The 11,477-nt window shown below is 36.0% G+C and overlaps 2 long non-coding RNA genes across 2 annotated transcripts in view; one reads left to right on the top strand and one right to left on the bottom strand.

The window, feature by feature from the left end:
- The first annotated feature begins 2,485 nt into the window (after positions 1–2,485).
- The window catches only part of LOC116257465 (uncharacterized), a 47,246-nt gene continuing 38,254 nt past the window's right edge, over positions 2,486–11,477 (top strand). The window contains exon 1 of the long non-coding RNA XR_007573841.1: positions 2,486–2,551. This is a non-coding gene — a long non-coding RNA (uncharacterized LOC116257465). The remainder of the gene's footprint in view (positions 2,552–11,477) is intronic.
- Positions 8,820–11,477, bottom strand: part of LOC126410225 (uncharacterized) — a 13,249-nt gene continuing 10,591 nt past the window's right edge. The window contains exon 3 of the long non-coding RNA XR_007573843.1: positions 8,820–10,483. This is a non-coding gene — a long non-coding RNA (uncharacterized LOC126410225). The remainder of the gene's footprint in view (positions 10,484–11,477) is intronic.

The following is an 11,477-nucleotide window of genomic DNA, read 5'->3' as shown; positions in this document are numbered from 1 at the left end:
AGAAAGATACAATAAATTTTAAAAAATTAAAAAACATAAAATAAGTGAGAAAATAATAGCACAAACATCAAAAGGCAAGTAGATTTGCAACAAATAAAAAATAAAAAATAAAAAAACAACTATTTGGCATTAAAAATGAAAAAAGTGAAAAACACCCCACGAAAAACCGTTAAATTTTTTTTTTCGCTTTTAATGTTTTTTTTCAAAAACATATTTTTTAAAAGTTTTAAGCACTAATTTAATTTATCTTGTGTTTTTACGTTTTTTCGAAAAAACATGTTTTTTGTGACATTGGTCTAGACTTTTCACTGTTAATGGGGGTGGAAGTTTTGGGTCTATTCTGAATAAAGATGAAATACTCCTCCAATTATTAAGTTCCAATGTAAAATTCTTGATCCAGCCAATATTATGATCTGATCTTTCTAAAATATGAAAACACGCTTACGCCATTTTCATTGTGAAACAACCAATTAAGGTTTTACGAAAGTCTATAATTGCTTGGGTATGAGTTGATCCAGATCCACGTGAAACTTGGAAAGATCCCATTAAATATTTTACCTTGTACCTACATGGTTTATAAACTGGCCAAACATGATTTAAAATAAATTTTATGCCGCCACCCTTTCCTATTTGACTACCGTCCAACTAAATTTTACACGGCACCCCTTACCTGTTTTACAAAGTTTGAATTCGGCTATAGGGTATAGATAATGGCAGTTTGGAGTTTAATGTTGGTGATTCAAGTTTAGATTTGAATTTGTATTTGGAACCGGTTTTAGGTTTATATTAAAATGAGGAGAAAACAGGTTTGAGCTTGGTTTAGAAAGGTCATCGAGCCAGGTATGAATGTATGTTTCAACAGAACAAATTTGAATTAGGTGTAATTGTTTTTGGACCTTTTAAATTCACAATCCAAATTTGATCCAAATCAGACTTCTGTTTTTACACCCACATCGGAATCTAACTTTTAAATACATAAAATCCCATTGTGACATATTAAGGGCCAGCTATCAAATGATATGAATATTGAAAAATACAAGATTTATTTAACGTGGAGTCTGAATTGGATCGAATACTTATGTAAAACTGAAACCAATTTGATTGGATGTTGACATTTTTCTTAATATCCGATTTTTCAAAGCAGTTTGAACAAATACCTCATCTGAATATTTTTAAAATTCAAATTTAACAATACGAATATGATTTTGAACATAAGAAAACAGGAAATCATAAGGGTATGACAACCTTCTAAATAAATGAAGGGCAGAGTAGTTTTTCTTCCCCTTTCCAACGAACAAAATTTCTTTTTTCTTTTTCTTAAAATAAATGTTGCGATGGGTCACCATATTAAGTAGGTGGAAGGGACACTGGCAGGAGAGCGAGACCACTCAGCATTGTTGATTACAGAGAAAAGAATATCACCATCGGAGGGCGATGCTTCTGCTGTAAACGATGGGAAGATCTGTGGCGGCATTTTGGTCATCGGGATGCCCACTCGCAGCAGGCAGGCAAGATTCTCTCTCTCTCTCTCTCTCTCTCTCTCTCTCTCTCTCTCTCTCTCTTGTTTCTGTTTTGTTTGCCATCGCCGGTGTGCCGAATTGAGGGGGGAAAGATTTATACGGGTTCTTGATATCTTCATCTCTTTTTATGTTTTGTTTGCCATCGCCGTGTGTGCCGAATTGAGAGGGGAAAGATTTATACGGGTTCTTGGTATCTTCATCTCTTGTTTCTGTTTTGTTGGCCATCGCCGGTGTGCCGAATTGAGGGGGGAAAGATTTATACGGGTTCTTGATTTCTTCATCTCTTGTTTCTGTTTTGTTTGCCATCGTTGGTGTGCGATGGCACACCGGCGATGGCTGCTGACAGCCATCTCCACCCTGCATTTGTGTTCCTACGTGGCCGTTTGATTTCATTTTGGCTTTCTGCTTCGGGGGTTTTATTTGGGTTCTTCTGTTGAAGTTGTTGCTGATTTCTGATATTTGGTTCACCATCGGGTCTGCTACCGCTTTCCGTTAGTCCGCCGCTCGGGTTCCTGCTGGTTCTGTCGTGGGCCGCAGCTTAGGTTGTTGCTGTTGTCCCTGCTGGGTCTACCGCCTTGGGTCGCCCGTTAGGTTGCTGTTGGGCCTGTTTCTAATATTCGCTCATATTGGGATCATCTTTCCGGACTTGGTTTTGTTTTCTTGAGGTGTTCTCCTTTGTCCATTTGTTTCTTTAAAAACTCCGTACAATGTGATGGTTTAGGGCGGCAACCTACCGGTCATAGGGTTGCTTATATGGTTATCCTACAGTTCTTGTTTCCTTTTCTATATATTGGTTCTAATACATGGTTCAGTCTTCTGATGTCGATTATGAGAGGAAAGTAGATGCTACCTCTCTTGCTTTCAGTGTTTTGGTTTCTTCATTCTCAGGGCCGGTTCTTTTGTGAATAATTTTGTTTGACATTCACATATTGTTTACAAATTCATATAACTGGTCATTTTTTTTTAGGTACAAGATCAAGATGTCTATCTCTTTATTCCCTTCCTCGGTTTCTGTTGCTGAATTTCTCCAGGTACCACTACTACTACTACTACTACTACATATAAACATATTTGAGTTGGAACTTTTTGCTTGCTTTTTAGGTTTCTTCGCTTTTTCTTGTTGAGGTAAAATTCTTTATACTAAAGAAATAGAATCTGTTTGTTAGGTGTCAATTATAATCAGTATTCACGTGCATTTGATAAGGGTCAACTATAATTGCTAATCACGTGCACTGTTTTGTGTGATTTACTAATTTTGGATTTTAGAATTTTGGCCTATAAAGAGTTGGAACTTGTTGCTGGATGCACCTAGTGTGGGATGGATGCATTTGTTTTTGTGTTTAATTTGCTGCGCATTTGATTGCTTAGTGATAATTATAATTTTTGAAAGTTTGAATATTGACTTGAATGTCAGCATTCACCATAGTGTGGGATAAAGGAGGAGCTATTTGTAATACTGTTCTGGCAACATAAAGATCTGCTAGGATGTAGGCTGAGCAGCGGGCGGAACTTGCCCATAATAATTGGTTCTAGCGGTTGTGCACCTGCTGTTGGTATAAGACGATAAGTTATATCATACTGATTGTTATGGATTGTTGTTATGTATCTCTATCAGTCAATTGTTATCGGAGGAGCTAAGTTTGTGTTTTTCTGGCGAGCTGGTCCAAAAATTGGTGTCGTGATTATGCTGGAGTGAGGGTTAAAGTTTCCAGGGTTGCCAAAAAATGTTTTACACCCAGTTCATCTTGGCAAAGAGGGGTCCTCTGAGGACGATCTGGATTGCTGCTCATTTGGAGGGGTTTAACTGGGTCAGCATGCAATATCTTGGACATGAATAAACTGGAAATTTTTATATTAGACATAAATTACATTAAAAGGATAAAGTGATTTTGGCGTCGATGTATGGTTTGAATATTTACATAACCATATAAGCTAATGGCAAGTCCACCAAGCAACTTTGACGATGTTTCGACTAGTTTTTGTAGAAGTATTATATGATATACATATATTTACTGTAAGTTTCTCTCTAATGATGGTAGTGCAGCTGGTTGGGCCTGTTGGGCTGTTGGTATGGAATGGGTATATGCGCTTTTCAAGAGTTGAAAGTTATAGAATTAATTATACTCATTACTTCCGTGTTGTCAAATTTGATTAAATAATTCAGCAAGGCTGAGATTCTGGGAGTGCGATCTCAATCAATAAGCTTTTAGAAAAACCATTTTTTCAGGTCCAACTTGTTTTTGTGCGTGCAAAATCTGGCTGTAAACTTCTACAACAGGCATGCATGTTCGAATTACTTAAAGGTGCATTACAACCATACGATAAGAGCTCAATTTTACTTGACATGAGTGTTAACCTGAACACCTTTCATGATAAGATTGAAGGAGGCCAAGAGTTCAACACCGGAATGCATCTCTCAACATATAAATTTGCTTAACCCAGCTTACTTATTCTATTAAACAACTAATAATGGCTTGAAATTGCTAGATTTGGAACTCCCCGAATAACTTTTGCAGGTTTTAACTCTATAACATCATGATGAACAAGTTCTTTTCCTCATGATCATTGCCACATTATAGAAGTAATACCAAGGGGTCTCGCTTGTGATTAACTTTTGTTAGAAAAAGATCATGAACATGTCTTTTTACATCCTATTTCAATGCTTCCTATAGACTTATTCTAGTAAGGCTGCATATTATTGTTGTTGTTGTTTGAATCTATACTTTTTAGAAGGTATATATTCATTTAGTTTATGAAAATGTGGGTATATTCTTATATATATCTTTGTTCTTTGAAAGTCAAAAAGAAATTTTCTTAAAAAGACTTTCGTTCTCCAAGATTTCTTGAGATACTAATGGCCCTTTTCATAAACTTTCGTGTTCTTCTCCCGTCGATTAGATGATCAATAGTTTAGAAAATTTGGAAAAACCGCTTACCTAAAAGTCCCCTAATTTGGGAAATTCTGGACAAGAATCTAATGCAGTGAAGCTTCCCCAAGAAGATTAGTCATCCATCTTCATACTCAAGAAGGTGGGAGGAAAAGCCATTCACGTCAAAGAGCAGAATTCACTGCTGATGACACCCCATAAGTTCTTGGAGTTGTTGCACTAGCGCAAGCACCTAAAGCCTCTAAATCACTTGTTGCTCCGGACATCCCATATGCACTCTCGAATCTATTGAATCTATCGACAGTGAGTCTCCCTGTTATGCCCGTAAGTTTTCAAAAAGGCAGTTTATGAAATTTTTAAAATTAAAGTGTGTTTTTTACATACTACATAATATTTGGGTCAATTTTCAAAGTTTGGTGAGAGGGGAGGTCTATCGAGCCCTACCTGCCTCTTTCCTTCTTCAGCGCAGACAAAATTTCTGCCCATTAGCACACGATTTCTTTCTTTTTTTTTTGTTCTTGCCCGTGGAGAAGGGTCGTCTTCTTTTCACAGAAGCTCTCTGCATGCAACTGCTCATTCTCGTAGCGCAGGTTTGCATCAGCTCCTCTTCCGCATCTCTCTCGAGGTAAGGCGTGCACTTGCCTCTTTCTATCGCGTTCTATTTCCAAACAGCCTGTGTTTCCTGTTTGCCTTTCCCCAAATCGCAGCCTTAGTCTTCTTCTTCGCCTGCTCTTAAATCCCATCAATGGAAAAACAGAAAAGCAATAAAGGGAGAGAGAAGGGAAATAAAGCAGATTCTGTCATATGAAAAACTGGTTGTTCACCTCGAAAATGCTCTTATCTGTTGTGCTGTTTCGTATGCTGACACAAACTGCTGATCCCCAACCCAAGGCTCCCATGCCCACCACGTATTTTTAAATGATTGGCTCAGCAGAATTGGCTTCACACTCTCTTTTTGTCCCCTTAAGCTCCTTTCTTTTATTAGAGACCTTATTGAAGCAGGAAATGTGGTTAAACTGATGATAAAAAGATGTTTCCATACAACATTTCTCGCCTATGATTCCGTTGTTAGGTACTGGCAAGGCTCAGTCACTAACATTTGCTCCAGTGGGGGATTTTCATATATATATATATGTATATATATAACAAAGCAAATAGTTGAATATGTTAATGTGAAAATAAATAAACATTGAAGGGCTGATGTGGGCAGTTCATATGTGGCTCCATCAATGATTTGCGTTCAGTTTCAATCAGTGTGGACGGCTTGTCTGTCTTTGCCCCTGATCTCATTCTAATGCATTTGTTTTGTAGTGTTGCGGTCTGTTGGATGCCCTTTTAAAAATTTTGAAATTTTAATTAGAAAGCCGTTTTGATATTTAAATTTTAACACAAGTACAGTAAAATACTATTGGGTTGTATGATCAAAATATCAAAGTAAAAACGGCTGCATATTGTTAAAATCAACGCATTATTTATGTGATCATCTTGCTATCGGATAAGATAGGAATGCGGCCAAAATTGTTGCTATCAGCTTGTGACCTGTTGGCCACAACAGCGCCTTCCGGCTATGAACTAGCGTGCTTTGGAAAAGGGCCTGCTTACAGCATGGATGTTATATGAATATCGGACTTCCATGCGCTGACGTTTTTCTTTGTTGGTTGCTAAATGCTTTTATGATTTTATCTGTTTAGTTATATTTGGGTCTGTCCATCGTACTTCCTAGCATTAATGATATTATTGGCTTTTGCTTCAAATTGTATGGTTTCATCTTTTATTCTTGCCTAGTTCTAAATATTGCTTAGAACTTTCCCATAATTCTCCTTTTCTTGTGTTTACAGTTATGACTTGTGGCCTAATTTTGCTGATGGCTGGTCAAATTTGTCATGAGAAAGGGAAGCCTCTATGAGGCAGCACATTGTTGTAGACAAGCTTTAGCAGTCGTTGTCTGGTATGCCTTTTCTTCCTTTTTTTTTTTCCTTTCCTTCTTAGTTGGTGGCTTGCGCTTGTCTAAAACAGTCTTATTGTCAAAAAATGTTTCGCCTTAATGTAGCCCCAATTAATTGTCATAGTCATACAATATGGTGAAGGTTCATGGTTCCTTACAAGAATCAGTTGCTTTGTTCTTTGAAGAGGAAATCTGTTTTCTATAAATGTTGTAGAATAGCATAGTTTGATTTCTTTACTAATGTACTTTATATTTGGTTTTCTTTTCATTTGTATTATTCTTGCCTTGTGTGCTTGAGTGTTGTATGTTCATCTTGACTGCAAGCATTTTGTCTTTTGATCTTCTTGCATGTGATTATAATTTTTTGAATTTGCTGTGATTTTTACTGACCTTTAATAGTTTAATTAGGAAAAATTGTTTTCTGAGAACCAAAATTGTTTTCTGTTCTACTTTCTACAGAAATTGGGCAAAATAAAAAAATACAAAAAAAAACCAAAATTGTTCAAAAAATTCTGAATTTTGGTTTTCTAAAATCCTCTACTACTGTAGAGTAAAAAAAATCGTTAGTTTTGGTTTCAACTCTTTACGTTATAATGTCTTTTAACCCAGATTTGTGAACCTATCAGAAATCAAAAAGTCTGCCTCTGTTCTATATCCGAACACTTTTTTACTTTTACTTTTTTGCAGACAACCTTACATTCAGAGTCTAATAGTATCCAATCCCATAGTTCTCATTATCATTTCCCTAATGTTTTTACAAAAGCTGCTGAATAGGACTGGTTTATCCTGTGCTTCGATCAAGGAAAGGGAAGAGCCTAACCTAAACCTCTTGCAAAACTTTCAATCAGTTGATGACCTAACATTTATGAGAACTCGTCACCGTTAAACCAACTTTTTATGTAGAATATCATACTTTTATAGGAGAGTTGGTGAAGTTTGTTCTTCTGCCCATCTTATTTTCCGTTTACCCATCCTCTTTAGGGAGTAGAGTTCTGCCTCCTCGTGATATACCATTTGATGTCAAGAACTTTTGTAAAAGAAAAAGTTTTTAATTTTGTCTTAAACATTTTAAAAATGTCTTCTCTCACAATGATATGTCTTTGCTTTACTCTTGGTATCTTTCCAAGTAGGAGAGAATTCCAAGTTTTTGTTGTCAATCAATGGAAGAGGATAGCTGAAAAAAACTTAGATTTGAACAATAAGAAAAACTCCAATGAAGCTGAGGAAGTCAAGAATAGGAAATGCTATTGACTCTTGTGTTCAAACATTTGCAAGGATTTAACATGAAATTATACTGAGAGAAAAGCCACAATGCTCTGTAAGATCTTGGTAGGTAGCAAAATGTGAGTTGAGAGATAGGCACGGAGCTTGTGTAGTTATTCCTCTGAGTCAGTAATCGAGAGTACCGAGTAGACATAAAGTTGATTTATGTCTATTTCGCGAAGATAATGACTTATGAACTTTTGGCTCATCGAAAACCCGTAAGGTGAAGCGGATTCGACACGTGACAAAACTACACTTAACCACCAAACCGGTGGAGCTTCGTAGTAGCTTTTGAGGTGGTGAGGTATTCCCTCAAAGGTGAAGGTTGGCCTGAAAAAAAAAATGAAAGAAAAAGAAAAATCAAAAGGCAAAAAACTCAATGCAAAAGAAAGAAAAACAAAAAAAAAAAACCAAGAGAAAAAAACGAAAGGTGTCTGCCAAGAGATGAAAGACATGAAGGCTGAACTCGCAAGAATTGAATGTGACAATCTTTCGTGGATGTGCAATTTTGGGGTCAATATTTGCTCCTTTTTTTTATTACCGAAGATGTCGAGGACGATTTCTCTATGTTCACATTTTGGAAATTGAAAGATATCCCTTTTAGAGGTTCGACGACACTGATGCGAAATGAATCCTAATGTTTGTACGGTACTATGGGCAAATGAATGAGATCAGAAGAGGTGAATATTTGAAAGCAACTTGCAAAATGCTGCACCAATGCCCCTGTACAGCATTCTAAGCATGAACATTTATAAAATAATTGTGTACTTAATGCTCATGTATTTTATGTGAGGTATACTATAGTTTCTTTATTTTTTTGTATTCATGCTTTCTTGTAGAAATGGTCTAACCCTTTTCTTCTCCCACATTTGGTGCAGGTGATATCTTTCATGCAGCTCCTAATATTGATCATTCACAGGAATTTGTACGCAAGGATATAAAGGTCTGGTTAAATTGGCTTCGGAATGATATTGGCTTTGATGGATGGAGCCTTGATTTTGTAAGGTGGATCAGATTTCTCACATATTAATTATTCTTTCAATTTCTGTGGTTTAGTCGTGCTGATATTCACGGCATTGTTCATTTGCAATGTGTCAAATTTTCAATGGGTATAGGGACATGTGGTTACATGATGCAGAATGTTCATAATCCGGATTTGTATGTAAAGAAGCAAAACATTAGTTAGCAATGTGTTGTTTGCAGGGGATTTTCAGGTCATTATGTGAAAGAGTATATTGAAGCTTCAAACCCTGCATTTGCTATAGGGGAATACTGGGACAGCTTGTCTTATGAAGGTGGCAACCTTTGCTACAATCAAGGTAGTCTTCTTTTTTTTTTTTTAATATCTCAGAGCTAGTTTTGATATTATTATTATCATATCTATGTTTCCAATTTTGTGCTTTCGAAGAACTTAATGCACCAGACTTTGTGTTCTTCTAACTTATGCTCTAATAGCTGTTCATCAACCATCATTTTGATTGTTGAAAATTGTGTCATTATTGTAGCTTAAAAAGCTGATATAATAGGATATTCAAGTGTTTTCCATATGACTGCCATGTCAACATTGTTAACTTGTATTATACTATTTTTTTATTTGTTCATATCGCTTCATAACTGCCTGTAGGTTGTTGGGCTTTTGTGGATTTAAAATTATTATGCTTAGATATTTAAAAGGGCATATAGTCTAGAAAAAGAAAGAGGATTGACTGTTGCTAAAAGATTTTCAATCCCTGAAAATGTTATTGACACCATAGTAAGTCAATATTGAAATCTGTATCACATGGGTGCTCCTAAATGGCTGCCGCACTCCTGTCACATCCATGTAGACATTTGCGCTGGTGCGGGTGCTTCTCTGACATAGCACATTCGGCTCAGTTAGCCGAACTGGCCAGAGCTAACCAATTTAAAACTGCACATAACTAAACTATCTAATATAAAAAGTTTATATGTTTGACACAGATTGAAATGTAAAGAAGAAGAGGGTGAACCAAAAATATTGTAAGGGAAAAAGCACCTTATCAATTGGCAAGTTAGTCTAGAGGCAACTCCTCCTATTGTTAGAGTAGCTTCTTTTAAATATGGTTGTAGAGCTTTGGTTAGTTGAGCCAGCAAAAAACCTCTAATAGATCCAATTGCATCACAACTTTAGCTGCAGTTGCTGTTTTTTCAAACCTTTTCAGCTTTGGGCACCTTGGTTTTATCTGTCCAAGTTCTTGGTAGTCAAAGGAAATAATGTTTCTGTTGGATTCTTCATTGTTCTTGCTTTGGAGCTGGCCCAACAGCCAGCTCCTTTATCCTTCTTGTTTTCTTTTCTTCTATAAATGAGGGACTTGAGTTCCTTGCTTACGGCTATAAGGCCTGTTATTCTGTACTGTTTAAAGTTTCAGCAATGCATGTTTATGCACCTCTAATTTGAGGCTTTTCTTGAGTGAGTTCTTGGTAAGCCTGGTGCCCTCAAGTTTATGATATTGAAGAATCTCTGTCTGTTGGTCCAGCTCTGGTTGTCACCTAATACGTATTTCTGAACATCATTTTCCCTCCACTTTCTTTCTTTGGAAGATGAATTTCAATTTCCACATAAATATCTGGATGCTCCTGAATCAATAAACCACATACTACTTTAATGAGTTAAACCATCATCCATGCTACCGACAAGCAACACCAACCATGGGAAAATTGGTGCTGGATAGGTGAAGAGATTGTAATTCATCATTTCAGCCCTGCTCAGAATGACTGAATCATTAGTGGGATCAGTAGGTGCCTCTATCTCTGGTATTGCAACTTGAGCTCTAAGAGCATTTGGCTTAGGTGGTGGAAAATGCGGGCAGCCATTCTCGTCCCAACACCTGTCTTCTAGTTGCCTAGACCTGCCACAAAACACACACAGAAGTTTACTCTACTTCACACCCCTCAGCCATAACCCTTCCTCTAGTACTCAAAAGGTGCCTCAATCACTTCATGAGGAAATTGCTAAAGCAGATGCTTGAGACTCTAGGTGACATTGAGGAAGAGAGACTGCAGACCTACTTAGATGATTGTAGGTATAAGCAAGAGTCGGAACATTAGATGCATCAGATGCAGTCAACATCTAAACTTTGGCCATGGAGTATTCAGATGACACATATAAGGAATCTAGCAACTATTTATGATGATCTTTTTGTTTGGCACAACATAAATCCCTATGAGCATTAAGTTTTTCAAAGCAGCCTTTTCCAAGGCATAATACTGCACCAAAGTCTGATCTCCTTACTGTATCTTATGACCTTCCTGCTCAACTTGAAGAATATGACTAACAGTAGTCTTCTGTCAGTACATACCATGCAGATGATCTCACTTTTTTTTTGTTGTGGTATAATAAATAAGCCCATGTGCAACATGAGGCAGCAAACTCTTCATAATATATAACATAACTATGTCATTTTCTTCTATGCATATAGCAGGAAATCTTAAACAATATATTATCTTAAAAAACTCTTGAACTCATAAAAAAGTTTTAATTTATCAAATTAAAAATTATTTATTTAATCAATCAATTAAATCTTTGTATAATCATATAATATGTCCAAAAGTCCTAGGTATTTTATATATAACACATAATTTACAATAAGTGATCATCATGAAATAATAGTTTACTCAATTAAAATATGTTATTAGTAAAAAATTAACCAATTAATGTTCAATATTCATAATTTTTATAACTAAAGTATGAAAGCTTCTTCACCGTGTATTTTAGCAGGAAATCTTAAACAATATATTTATTTAATTGAAAATAATAAATAAAACTTTAATCAAAAAATTCAAAAAATAAGAATTTTTAAAGATATGAAAAAGACACTTTTTAAAGCTATAAATTTTAATGGA

This window comes from Nymphaea colorata, chromosome 7 (assembly GCF_008831285.2).
Source record: "Nymphaea colorata isolate Beijing-Zhang1983 chromosome 7, ASM883128v2, whole genome shotgun sequence".
In the NCBI taxonomy this organism is placed as follows: Eukaryota; Viridiplantae; Streptophyta; class Magnoliopsida; order Nymphaeales; family Nymphaeaceae; genus Nymphaea; species Nymphaea colorata.
This window is presented reverse-complemented; position numbering and strand designations above follow the sequence as displayed.